The sequence below is a fragment of the Notamacropus eugenii genome, chromosome 1 (genome assembly GCF_028372415.1).
Source record: "Notamacropus eugenii isolate mMacEug1 chromosome 1, mMacEug1.pri_v2, whole genome shotgun sequence".
Classification (NCBI taxonomy): Eukaryota; Metazoa; Chordata; class Mammalia; order Diprotodontia; family Macropodidae; genus Notamacropus; species Notamacropus eugenii.
This window is the reverse complement of record NC_092872.1, coordinates 92806049-92819933: the sequence shown is the minus strand read 5'-3', so window position 1 is coordinate 92819933 and position 13885 is coordinate 92806049.

The following is a 13885-nucleotide window of genomic DNA, read 5'->3' as shown; positions in this document are numbered from 1 at the left end:
AATTCTTCTATTTCATTGAACGACCATTTTTCTCTTGAAGCATTATGCTTAATTTCACTGGACAGCTTGTAGTCCTAGCTCCTTTGCCTTCCAAAATATCATGTTTCATGACCTCCAATCCTTTAATGTTGCAGTTGCTAAATCCTGTGTAATATTGATTGTGGCTTATTTGAATTGTTTCTTCCTGGCCACTTGCAGTATTTTTTTCCTTAACCTAATAGTTCTGTAACTTGGCTATAATTCTCCTTGGGTTCTCTTTCCTGAGGTGATTAGTGGATTCTTTCAAGACCTGTTTTGTCATCTGGTTCCAGGTTATCAGGGCAGTTTTCCTTGATAATTTCTTGAAAGATGCTTTTCAGGTACTCCTTCTAATTATGGCTTTCAGGCAGTCCAATGATTATGACATTATCTTTCCTGGATCTATTTTTCAGGTCAGTTGTTTTTCTTTTTTTTATTTTATTTTTAGTGTATCATAGAGTCATTAGCTTCTCCTTGCCTAATTCTAACTTTTAAGGAGTTATTTTCCTCAGTTAACTTTTGTGCTTCCTTTTCCATTTGGCCAATTCTACTTTTTAAGCAGTTGTTTTCCTTTTTTCAGGTTGACTCTTTTTTCATAATTCTCTTGCATCATTATCATTTATTTTCCCAATTTTTCTTCTACCTTTCTTATAGGATTTTTAGCTCCTTTTTGAGCTTTTCCATGAGTTCTTTCTGGGCTTGAGACCACTTTCTGTTTTTCTTTGTGGTTTTGACCATAGATATTTTGACATTTTTGTCCTGTTCTGAGTTTGTCTTCTTCTTCCCTGCTACCATACTAACTTTCAATGGTCAGATTCTTTTTTGGCTTTTTTCCTTTCTTTTCAAATTTGAGTTCTGCTCTTGGGGTAATAGGGATACTGTCTCAGACTTCTTGTGCCAAGGGCTGCTATTTACCTGGTACTGCACAGATTATGCCCTGAGACCCATTGGGGACCTTTACATCTTATGCTGCACTAAAAGGATGAGGTGGGGGTGGCTAGTGCTGATGGAGGTCATAAAGGTCTGGCACTTACCTGGTGCTCAGTTGGGGTCCTATTGCTGGTGTCTGGCATGTGCTGAGGTTAGTGGGGTATTTCTTCATTTCTGTGGGGTACACTGAACCATATGGCAGTCTGGCCACTAGAGGCTGCCTGTTCATCTGGAGCTGTGCTGAAGCAGCTGACAGGCCAGTCACAGGTGGCCACTTATATGCCAGGAGCTATATTCTGTTGGTGTGATATTCTGCAAATATATTCATCAGTTCTTTTATTAATGTATGCATTTCTTCCCAACTGGGTTATAAACTTCTAGAAGGACAGAATAATGTCATTTTTTATCTTTGTGTCCTGAGTGTCAAGCTCAATATCTTTAATGTAAAGGGTGCTTGATAAATGCTTATAGTATTGAGTTCAATTGAGTGGTATTTCTATATTTAGCATTTTTTCTTCATGTTCACTACTATGTTCTGTACATAATAGACAGTTAATGTTGTTGACTAATTTAAAGGTCTTCTTATTAGTCTTACATTATTATTTTACTTGTTAGTGAAAAATATAGAATAGGTTTATTAAATTCAGAGACTAAATTAGATGCAAATAGATTTCTTCACCATTAAATTCAACTGGCAGAACTATCTCTGAGGTGTAGCAAATGAATTGGGGTAAGGGTGGAGAGTTGCTTTGGTGATCAGATGATTGGAATTGTATAGTGATTCTCAGATGACATCCAGCAAAAGAAGAAAAATATGGTACCAATAAGTATAGGAAGGGAATGAGGAAATGAAAGAAGGAAGGGAGGGAGGGAGAGAGGAAAGGAAGGAAGGAGGAAGTTTGGAAATGACCTGAGACATTCAGATATAATCATCATAGATTGTAAGCTTTTTGAGGGCAGAGACGGTCTTGGTTCTTTTTGTATCCCCGGCACTTAGCACAATGTCTAGCACATCATTGGCATTTAACAAATGTTTATTGATTAACTGATTGATACAGCATACCCCTGAACATCTAATACTAAGGTGATGCAGATGGGTCTTTTACCAACTGCTGGCAATATCTCCACATAGGTGTACTTCATGCTATATCTTGTCCTTCTACATAACATCTTTCCTTTAGCTACTGCTTTTCTCCTTCAAAGTTCATTTTGGATAAGTGTCACATTTATTAAAATGCTATTTGAGAAGTCAATTCACACAACGTACTTCGCCCCTGGTCCTTCAGTTTACTAAAGATAACCCTAATGAATTTGCATCTACCTATTTCATTCTCATTAAATAATGGGTTTTTCCTAGTAACTGGTGTATGAGCTAGTCCCCTGGTGATTTCAAAAATCAGGAATCTTTGAGCAAGCTTGTACTAGAGTCAGCTCCTAGCACCACCAGAGCCAATTATTAACTTTTCAGTGTGAGCATTTATACCTTAGCAATTGGCAAAAGTCATCAATCAGGAATTGGTTTGTTGTTTTGTTGATTGTCTAGACTTAAGAAGATGTCTCAAGAGGAGAAAGTGAGGCTGGTGACTTTGCACAGCCCTGCCTCACTTAAATCCAATTCACTTGCAAGTCATAGCATCTTCTTCCTGATGTCATGGTCCTCTCCCAGAATGACGGACAAACAATCTGTGAGGAGTAGAAGCTGCCCCACTGGGGACCCAATATCCAGTTCCAATTAGATAATGCAGCTTCTACCTTCCTTCCTTCTTTCCTTCCTTTTCTCCCTCCTTCCTTCCCTCCTTCTCTCCCTCCCCCTCTCCCTCTATACACACATGGAATCATGCCCTTCCCTGCAGGTGCTTTGCCCAAAAGAATATAAGTTTTGTTCACTGAAACCTCACAAGATATCTTGGAGCTTATGAGCTAGAATTCTTTTTTGAAGATCATGCCTTAAATCCAAGTCACTCTGGCTCTCAGTGATTGGTCAGTGATAGATCCATCCCAAGCCTCACTTGGTAATTGTTTGGGCTCTGATGGTTCAGAGTGAGCGTAAATAAAAATTGTTTCTGTTTCAACCAGAAATCCTGAAGATCTTCCATTCCCAGACTGATTTTTTTTTTGAAAGGTAAAAGTGGCCATTATTTGCCTCTTTTCTTACCTACCCTTAATTACTGAATGGGTGTTGCCTCAGACAAACTGTGACCTGGAAAAAACCTTAGCTTAAAAAGGCCAAGGTCTCCCACTGCATCCCATACCATCTCCAGTCATCCTGATCTATATCTTGCCACTGAACCCAGATGACTCTGGAGGAGAAAATGAGGCTGGTGACTTTACACAACCCTTTCTCACTTAAACCCAATTCACTTGTAAGTCATGACAACACCTTCCTGATGTCATGGTCTTCTTCCAGAACAAAGTACAAACAACAACAAGACTTGAGAAAATGATGGGGAAAATGTTAACAAATGCAGATTAAACTTAAAAGCATGTGATGCCTTTTTGAAGAACCAGTTATTAAATATTTACCAGCATGCCTCTTCCTCTTACACCTCCCCCTAAGGAAGGGCTTTGACTAGTGAGGAATACTAGATTCACTGAAATTAAAACTGCAGGAATATTTGTGCTATTTAGCTGTTTCTTTAAATTTATATCCTTTATTGAGTTTTTGGCATATGCTTTCCAATAATATCCTTTGTTTTCCCCCTTATCCTACTCTTTTATTGCCATGATACAATAGATTCACAAATTATAGAGCTATTATCATTTTGAATTTAATTTGGAATTTTCAATGTTTTTAATTTTATAACCATGCTTGGAAGGAGGCATATTACACATGTATTACACTGTTATGTTTTATTGGTCGTAGCTTAAATACATCCATTCATTTGACTGCTCATTGATTGCACTATTAAATATTGCATACTTTAATGATATTTTTGTGTACCACATGGAACATTTTAAAAGACTGGAAAACATTATTATAAATAATATGTCCTTTATTTTTCATGCTTACTCAATCGCTTATTTATAAAACAGTGCATCAATAACCCCTTTGAAATATTTCTTGAAAACAACTGTTCAGAAAGTATTGTCAAAAAATAAAAAAAAAAAACATTCAAAGACACCACAAATCAGATCACTGCATTGACCAATCTTGACTTCAGAGGGTTTATGATAAGGTTGCCTCTACTCTCTCTATTAAAGAGGTTGTGATAGTGCACTCTGGATGTGCAATGAAGCAAATGCTGTCACATATGACAGATGTGTCCATTTGATTTGCTCAGACAAGAGAGGGTTCTGTTGGAGGGTTTGTACTTGGAAATGGCAGTAATTTGTTTTTAAATCAATAAAACTTCTAAAAGATAAGTTCAGTGGCATTATTACATGTAATTCTGACTATTCATATCATAACAAAATGTCTACAGGAAATGTTTTTAAAATTCCAGTCATTATCTAGAAGCTTTATCTATACCATGCCAAATATACATATCGTTGACATCATGTAGAAAAGAAGCATCCAGATGACTAACTAAATTTTTCAGTTGCTCAGAGTAAGAAAGAATGAAGGTCACATCAAATTGCCCTTATCCAACGGAAATGAGAATTCTTTGAGTTATAGCATTAGTGAGTGACGCACAGTAACCAAAAGGCCTGTCCATTCCCACACTAGCCAGGGAGCCTTCCAATTTGAGGGAACTTGGAGCGAAAACTTAACTAAAACATTCCTTTAAAAGAATTCAAGGGCAAAGTGGAAGTCAGAACCACCAAAGAAAAAAAAAGAAAGCAGGCAAAAACAAAGTAGTATCCATAAATCTGGAGCAAATTCCAATTGCTAAATCCAATTTAGGGAAGTAGTGAGCAAATGGAATTAAGCCTGTGACTGGATGGAAATCCTGTGAGACAGGTGATACTTCTGAAAAAAGCAGTTAAGCAGTTATAAAATTGGACTTGACTAGATTTATTGCAAGTTACACAGAAGTGAAAAGTACAACTGATTACTTGAATGGTCAAGATTTCACTGAAAAAATCACAAATATTCTTGACTGATCTGAAAATAAAGTAGGCAAGAATGATTCAAAAGACAATTTGCCTTCTTGTCTTCATTCTAAAGTTGACTTTTTTTGTAACGGCTAACTTTTTGTTCTAACTGATCTCCTGGTCTCAAGTTACTTCTCTTTCCAATCCATCCCCTCTCACTCAGCTGTCAGTCATCTTCCTAAAGCACAGACCTAACCCTGTCACCCTCCTATTCAATAAACTCCAGTGGCTCCCAATTGCCTCTAGGATCAAATATAAAATCTTCTGGCTTTTAAAGTCCTTCATAACCTGGCCCATTACAACCTTTCCAGTCTTTCTTTTTTTTTTTTAATTTACCCTCTTTTACATACTCTATGATCCAGTTACTTTGACCTCCCTTACTATGCCTCCCACATGACACTCCATCTCCCACATAAATCTATGCCTTTTCCCTGGCAGTGTCCCCCAAACCTGGAATACTTTCCCTCCTTTCTATCTCCTGGCTTTTCACCTCACATCCTACCTTCTGCAAGAGACCTTTCCTTTTCACCTTCAATGAAAATGCTTTCCCTCTGAGATAATTTCCAATTTACCCAAATATATCTTTTTTTGTACCTTTTCTACTCTTTTGTTTACATGTTGTTTTCCCCATTAGAACATGAGCTATTTAGGAAGGGCAGAGCCAAGATGACAGCGTGAAAATGTGGATTCACATGACCTCTTCCACAAACTCCTTCAGATGCCTCTAAAAAGTGAATCTGAACAAATTTTAGTGACAGAATTCACTAGGAGACAGAATGTGGCAGATTTACAGACCAGGATAGCCTAGAAGGTAGACAGGAAGAATCTGCTGCATGGGGCTGAGGAAGTGCCGAGCATGCAGGCTGCAGCAGTGCTGTCTCAGCCATGGCCATAGCAGAGCAGGAATGGCCTGGGCAGACTGAATCAGAAGCAGCAAATTCCCAAGTCTCTCAGTGTGGGACCGGAGTCCAGCAGAACTGAATGACAGAAAAGCACAGGGTCCATGGCAGCAGTTGCAACCACTCCTGGGGCTGCCACAGACTAAATGTTTGAAAGTCACTGACTTGAACTTCAGGGAGCCAAGATAGCAGAGTAAACTGTAAGTGCTCTCACCCTCCCTTTGTTGTCCTCAGAAAAGCCCAGAGAATATTGTCCCAGGAAAAATCCTGGAATAGTGGAGCCAACAGGAGGATAACAGCAGTCTTTCAACTCTGGAAGCTAGAGAGATTGACAGATTCTTGCTGTGGCTGAAGGGGACCAGTGTAGGACAGGAAGTATCTCAGCAAGTACCACCTCAGTGGACCAGCAGAAGAGCCTGAGGCCCAGGGGAATGGAGCCAGGAAGCGCCAACACCAGGACCCTAGGCTTGTCTTATTGTAGCCAGGGGAATTGGGCAGACATCAGCACAGATGTGGTTCACCAACCACTGAGCCTGCCTGTCCTCTAGTACAGACCTAGGAGAAGAGGAAACCTCTCACAGCCAGACCACCCCTCCAATACACCTCATGCCAAGAACTTCAGTGTAAACCCAGGGAAACTCAGAAGGACTTTACCTCACCTTGGCCTTAGCACACACCAGTCAGCTCAGCACCAAGTAAGCTGTGGCATTATATAGAGAAGCCACAACATACAAAGCCAGAACCTAGGCCCCAGACTTCCAGAATAAGAAACATGGGACAGAGGCCCTCTGCCCCAGAAGCAGAGATCCGCTTGAAAAGCCAGGAAAAAGGCAATCACCATGAGAAAGAAGCAAATAAGAAAAGTAAAGACCATAGAATCTTACTATAGGAAGAGGGAAGATCAAAATACAAATTCAGAAGAGGACAACGCAGACAATATACCCACATCTGAAACATCAAAAGAAAATATAAACTGGTCTCAAGCCCAAAAAGCATTCTTGGAAGATCTCAAGAAGGATTTAAAAAGTTAAATTAGAAAGGTAGAAGAAAAATTGACCAATGATTACAAAAATACAATTGACAAAATGAAAAAAGAATTAGTTGAAGAGAACTGCTCCTTAAAAAGTAAAATTGGCCAAATGGATAAGGAGGTACAAAACTTAACTGGGAAAATTAGACAAAGGAAAAAAAGTACAAAAATTAACTGAAGAGTTTGAGCTATTTAAAAGCAAGGAATGATTTTTTTTTCTTTCTTTGCATCTCAAGTGCTTAGCATAGTGTCTGACACACAGTAAGCGATTAAAAATGCCTATTGATTTATTGATTATTTAGTTACTAATCATGGAACTCCAAGACTGTAGAACGCAAGTGAGGCAAAGGGTAATGGGACAAAAATGCATATTGCCATCACTATCATATGTAGGAAGTAGAATAAGAAAATGTATGACAAGAAAAAAGAGGTGAGGTAGCCATGTGGACTAACAAATGAATGACTGAAGTACTCTATCCACAAAAGGCTTCAATATGTTCAGCAAATCCTCTGAGCATTTACAGAAAGGCATTAACAAGAGTAATATAGTTTGAGAAAGTATGAATAGACTTTTGTACAGTAAGAAGTAATGAAAGAGAGACTTTTAGACAAACTTTGGAAGGTTTATATGCACTGATATAAAGTAAAGTGAGGAAAGCCAGGAGAACAATTTATGCAATGACAACAAGGCTATAAAGACACCAACTTACAAGATTTAAGAACTACAGTTCTAAAGGACCTAAATTCATTTAAATGTGATGAAGCGCATCACTCACTCCATGAAAGAGACATGATGGATTCAAGATACGGTATAAAAACCTTTGAAAATGTTTGGACACAGCCAATATAGGAATCTGTTTTGCTTGACAATACATATTTATTACAAGGATTTTATTTTTATTTTTTCCCCATACCTGGGATAGAAGGAAGGTGGGAAGAAGAAAAAAGTAAATGCTTGTTAATTTTTAAAAGTTAAAAGAAAAAGGTTTTTTAAAGACATAAATGAGTTGCAGTCTATACTGGTAGAAGTAACACCCATACTGAGGTCAGGGAAAATATAATAATTATAATAATATTCATTGAAGTATTAACATTAAATATCTGTCTTTGAATACTATAAATGTAGGGTGTTGGAGTCAATCAGGGCATCCATGGTCAATTGAGTTGCCCAATCTATTTGATGAAATTTCAGGCAAAAGAGACAACGAGCTAAGTGCATTTGACTCTTTCTGACTTTGAATGGCTACATTAGTAGAACATAAGGAGCAAATAAAAGAGACAGTGATATATCAGAGTGTACCCCTTTCAGTAGTCTTTGAGTGATTCATTTGCACCCTGCAAATGATATGTGTCTTACATCTCAAGGCATCTGTTGCTGCTAACCTGGCCCATATATCCTGAAAATGTAGCTGCTCAAACTCTAAAAGAGGCAAAATCTTACATTTCATCATCTGTTACTTGCCCCTGAAATGTTTAGTAGATTGGGGGACAACCTCCTGCTACACAAAGATTCCCTAAATGTAATTGTAATAGCATATAATATCTGCTTTCAGTACCAGGAATCAGTAGCAGGTTTCAAATGCTGCATGGCATACCATGATGGGATTTGACTATCTTAGAACAACCCCTTGGATTGGAAAATGGCTGAAAATATTGTGGCACATGAATGGGACAGAAAAACTACTGCTCTGTAAAAAGCCATGAATAGGAGGATTTCAAAGAAACTTGGGAAGAATTATATGAACTGATGCAGAATGAATTAAATAGAACCAAGGGAAAAACCACTAAGCACAAAATTTAAAGGAAATTATCAATGTGTTAGTTTGTGCCATTCAACTATACTTTGTTTCGAGGGAGAGTTCTAATAGGAGAAATGAGGTTGATTGAAAAGGAACAGTGTCATCCCCCCACAAAAAAGTATCAGTAAAACTTTTATTTAAAAAACAAAGTATATCTTAAAAATATTAAAAATCATTAGAACTCATATCAATGCAATGACTCATCTTAACTCTAGAGATTGCAAAGATATAAAGAAATATAGGACCACAGTGGTAAAAAGAGGCATTTACTTTCGTACTTAGTCAATATGTCAGTTTGTTTTGCTTGACTATACTTCTTTGCAACATGAAAAAAGGTTGTCTTGGGTTAGGGTGAAAGTAGTATTAGGAAGTGACAACAAAGTTTTTTAAAGCATCAATAAAATTTTTTTAAATAATAATAGCATCCCCTTAGGAAAAAAATAACCAATGGAAAACAATTAGATCAAGATTAGATAGACAGACAGACAGACAGAGAGAAAGATAGATAAATAGACAGGTAGATAGATACCTATTTACACACATATATAATATGTATGTGTGTGTGTGTGTGTGTGTGTGTGTGTGTGTGTGTATCCATGGTAAAGTTCCAATGTGAAATCTAATGGCAATTCTATGGCTACAGGATTAGACTATTACATTCATGATTCACATAAATTCATGACTCATTTCATTATTACATAATGAACAAACTTCAAATTCTTTGGCAATTAGCTTTTTGTTTTGGTCATATTCCTAGGCAATGACTATACATTGTTTTAGGAGTAGGTTCAACACCAGCATACTATTAATTGAGATTTGATGTTGGGATAAAATGAGGCATTTGTCTTTAAACAGTTAACAAAAGGTACCTTACTTAGCCTTAAAATGGCAAGACTTTGCAACAAGAATACAGTGACCAGCCTCTCTAGACATACCCCTCTCATTTCCACATAGAAAGGGGTTTGATCAGCAGGGAAGAGTGATGACTTTCATGATCTTCAGATATCCTCCTAGTGTGAGGGGCCCAAACTCCACAAGGTTAGGACCTTTTTTTGCTCTTAAGTGATCAGGAAATACTCGATACAACTAGAAGCTACCAGATGGATGCACCCCTGAAGGCAGAGGACAATCAGATACATGTACAGCTCTGTTGCCTTTTAGGGAAAACTAATCCGTATTGCCAGAGAAGGAAGGAATCTCCAAGGAGACACCTTGGAAGATGTCTCCTATCACACCATAAGTAAGAAAAGCTCATTTCAATAATATCAGAGATGTTTAAAAAAAAAGGCTGTCCATTATCACCAATACCTTGCAATGTAGTGCTAAAAATATTAGATATAGAAATAAGATAAGAAAAAGAAATTGAGGGAATATACAAAGAGGAAACAAAATTATGGCTTTTGCAGATATATGATGGTTTACTTACACAATCATCTAAAAAATTAATTGAAACAATAAAGAACTTCAGCAAAGTTACAGGATATAAAATAAAGCCACAAAAATTAGCAGCATTTCTGCATATTATAATACCAACAAAATCCAACAAGGAAAAGATAGAAAGATAAATACCACTTAAAATAATTACAGAAAATATAAAATACTTGGGTGACTATCTGCCAAAATACAAGTGAACTACATGAACACTATTATAAAACACTCTTCATACAAATAGATATAAATAACTAGAGGAATATTAATTGCTCATGGTAGGTCAAGTCAACATAATATGACAATACTATCTACATCAATTTAGCTGACCAGAGCCATACCAAACACACACACCAAAGCATTACTTTGTAGAGCTGGAAAGAAAAATAACAAGTTATTTTATATGAATATGATATCCAATTATGCTGTCAGAAATGAGGAGGATGGTTTCTGAGAAATCTGGGAAAATTTGTATGAATTAATGCAGACTGAAATGAGCAGAACCAGGAGAATAAGTTATAGAATAACAACAATAACATAATCAATTTTGAAGGTCTTAGGAATTTTGTTCTACACAATGATCAGAGGTTAGCTATTTCCTGATAGATAATGGACTTAAAGTATAGGTTAAAACACTTTTTGGATATGGCTAATGCAGGCATTTGTATAAGGGAATTTTGTTTTTTTTTCTTTCTCAACAGAAGGGGTAGGGGACAGAGGAAGGTGGGAAAGAGAGATGAATCTTCCTTTGGGGAAAAAATTATTTTAAAAAAAGAGAAATGTGAGACAATTTGAATTAATTATCAAGACATCTGAAATAATCCATTTGCCCTTCTAAGGCTCAAAAATTTTGGTGAAATTGACACAGTTTGAAAGGGGAAGCTTTGCTCTCCCTGTCAAATGAGATATTTGTATAGAACTTAGCATGGTGCCTGAAACATAGTAGGTACTATATTAATTGCTTGTTCCCTTATCTTCCCTTTTCCCTTGTTAAAAATATTCTGTGTTGTGATTTTATGATAATTTATGCTAGTTTGAATTTCAAGAAGCAAATAAATTCTCAGATGCATACAATGAAGGAAAAGTCTCCCAAAGTAAGTGTGAGGTTAACTGCAGTGGTAGTCAACACATATTATGCAATTTAGAAATGCATAAGATATTTTGAAATACAAAAAAAAGTATTTTTAATACAAATGTGAGTTATGATCTGTGATAATATGCACAAAACAGCTAGGAGAAAGATCAAACATACAAGATAGAAAAGTGATCACGATTTGTGAGTTTATATTAATTATGTGGAGCTTTGCCAGGACTACAAGTCCATGTTATCTAGCAGCTCAGCAGGAGTTCTTATAAAGGCAGACATGGATCACTGCCAAAAAAGGGAGGGAAGAAGTACAGTTCAATATGCCTAGAAAAGAGAAATTCTTAGACAAAGAAGGCAAAAATTGGAATGACTCAAGTTCCCTGTGACCCATTTTCCTCTATGTCTATGCTGACAAAATAAAACAGGATAGCAATTATCTGGGGAATTCATTCCATGTAAATACATCCTTAATCCTTCATAGCTTTTGAAACTAGAGAACTGGAACTCGGGAAGAGGGGGGCAGAGAAGAGAAGATCTTTGTGGGCAAGACTCTATCGTATCTATCTGTTGTATCCTGCCTAGCACCTAGCTTGATGCTTTTAGTGTGGTATGTGCTCAATAAATGTTTGTTAATAAATAAATGATGTGGAGATTCGACAATTATCTGGTTATTCATGACACTTATAAACCAGCCAACTCACATCATTCAAGCACCAAAGTAGATTTTCTTGTACAAATGATTGAATTAAGCTGCCTATCTAGATTTAATTTAATTTAATGTAACTGGATACAATACATAACAGGGAAATTATTTGCCACCTTATATAGCAATGATCTTTAAAAAGATAACAAGACCTAAGGGAAAAAGTCATCTGTCCTAATGTTCTGGAAATGTCCTGAAATTTTAAAAAGTTTTACAAACAAATCTGGTAAGTAATAAAGGGAATTCCATGGTGTCCAATTTTTTTTCCTCCTAAATTATATTTTGAGGTTCAGGTAATTAGAAAAAATAATCACAGGTGCTTGATCAAGACAATTGCTCCAATAATAGTTTGTGGTTATAAAGAACTGATTCAAATTTGTAAGAGTAACAGCTATTCTCCAATTGGCATATGGTCAATGTCAATGTTTATTTGCTTCTTGAAACCCAAAACTAACATAAATTATCATAAAATTAGAACATTAGACATTCATGTCATCAGTTAGATGTCATTACTGTAGGTATTCCCTCCAATAATTCAGCTCACAACCAATTCATGCCTATCAAACATGTGGTATTCTTGTCTATGTCTTACTATAGGTTTGTCAAAGTGGGGTGTCAGGGGAGGGGATGATTGCTAATTGAGATAATTAATGATAATTTTTAAAAAGCCAAAATTTCAAGAAATATTTTTACCCGGGCTATTTTTCTTATGAAGAAATAATTGATTAAAATAATTGATTTGAAAGATGAGACTCTGTTTGGGGAGGATGCCACAGTAAGGGTGACTTGAACAACTGAAGGAAAATACGAGGACTGAAAGAATGCCTGCTTACAATATAGTTTTGCATGGCTAAAAAAGACATGGAAGTGAGATTTCAACTATGTTTTCCCAATTTCTTCATTCTCCCTCTTTTGGATTTCATTAAGACAGTAGAAACCTATACTATGGGAGTATAGATGACATCTTGGTACCAGGCAGCTTTCACAAATCTGTTTTTTTATACTGATCTTAAAATTACCAATGCTTGTTCATGTTCAAAAGGGCCAGATTAGACATGCAAAAACATTTGGGGCACAGGTGAGCAAAGGAAGAAGGAATCCTAGAACTGTCAATCATAAATGCAGTGAAGATGAAAAGCAGTTCAACCCCCAAATTCATTAAGACTAGCACCCAGCAAAAGAACTCAGAAATGCTGCCAGGAGAAAAGTGCCAAATTAAGGAAGTTCCCTGCCAAAAGGTTTCTTCCATGCATCAGGTAGGAGGCAGAGCAAAAACTTGTTCCTTTAGGTAATGAATGTTTGGGTTTACTTAATCCTAATGTTTGCACATGGTCAACATGTTTTTAGAGGCATAATGTTTTTTTTTCCTCTCTCTATTGTGTAAACTGGTCTTAAACCCAATGTAATGTCATTGACCAACGAATATCTAGCAAGCTGGCAATCAGATTTCTATCAGCATGAGTACAGCATATGAAAATTTTGTTTAGTGGAAAGGAATTGGGGTTTTGGAATTCCAGTGATCATCAATAAATGGGGCTTACTGATTATTATTTTTATTACTTAACAGACTTAGGTAGCAAAAATCATTGATCTGAAGTGCATGCAGGGATTTCTATGGGGGAGAATAGTCCAGTGATAGGAAGAAAGAAATGTGTTAGGACACTGCTTTCAATTGATTTCTTGTTCTGAAACTGACTTCTTAGTCTCCTGGTACAACTCTAGGCTGAATGGATCCAGAGGGCAAGGCTGTTGTCTTCCTCTCTCCTAGTTTTGTTCCTATCTTGTGTTATGTACGGTCAACACAAGCCAACCTACATAAATATGTGTAGATTGATTTAAACTGATCCATCACATTCTTTTGATCTTTTTATGACCAAAAGCATACATTTTAAGATAGCTGCCAGGATTAAATATGATGACCATATAGTAGTACAAAGTTAAGTTGAGCAAGTAGGA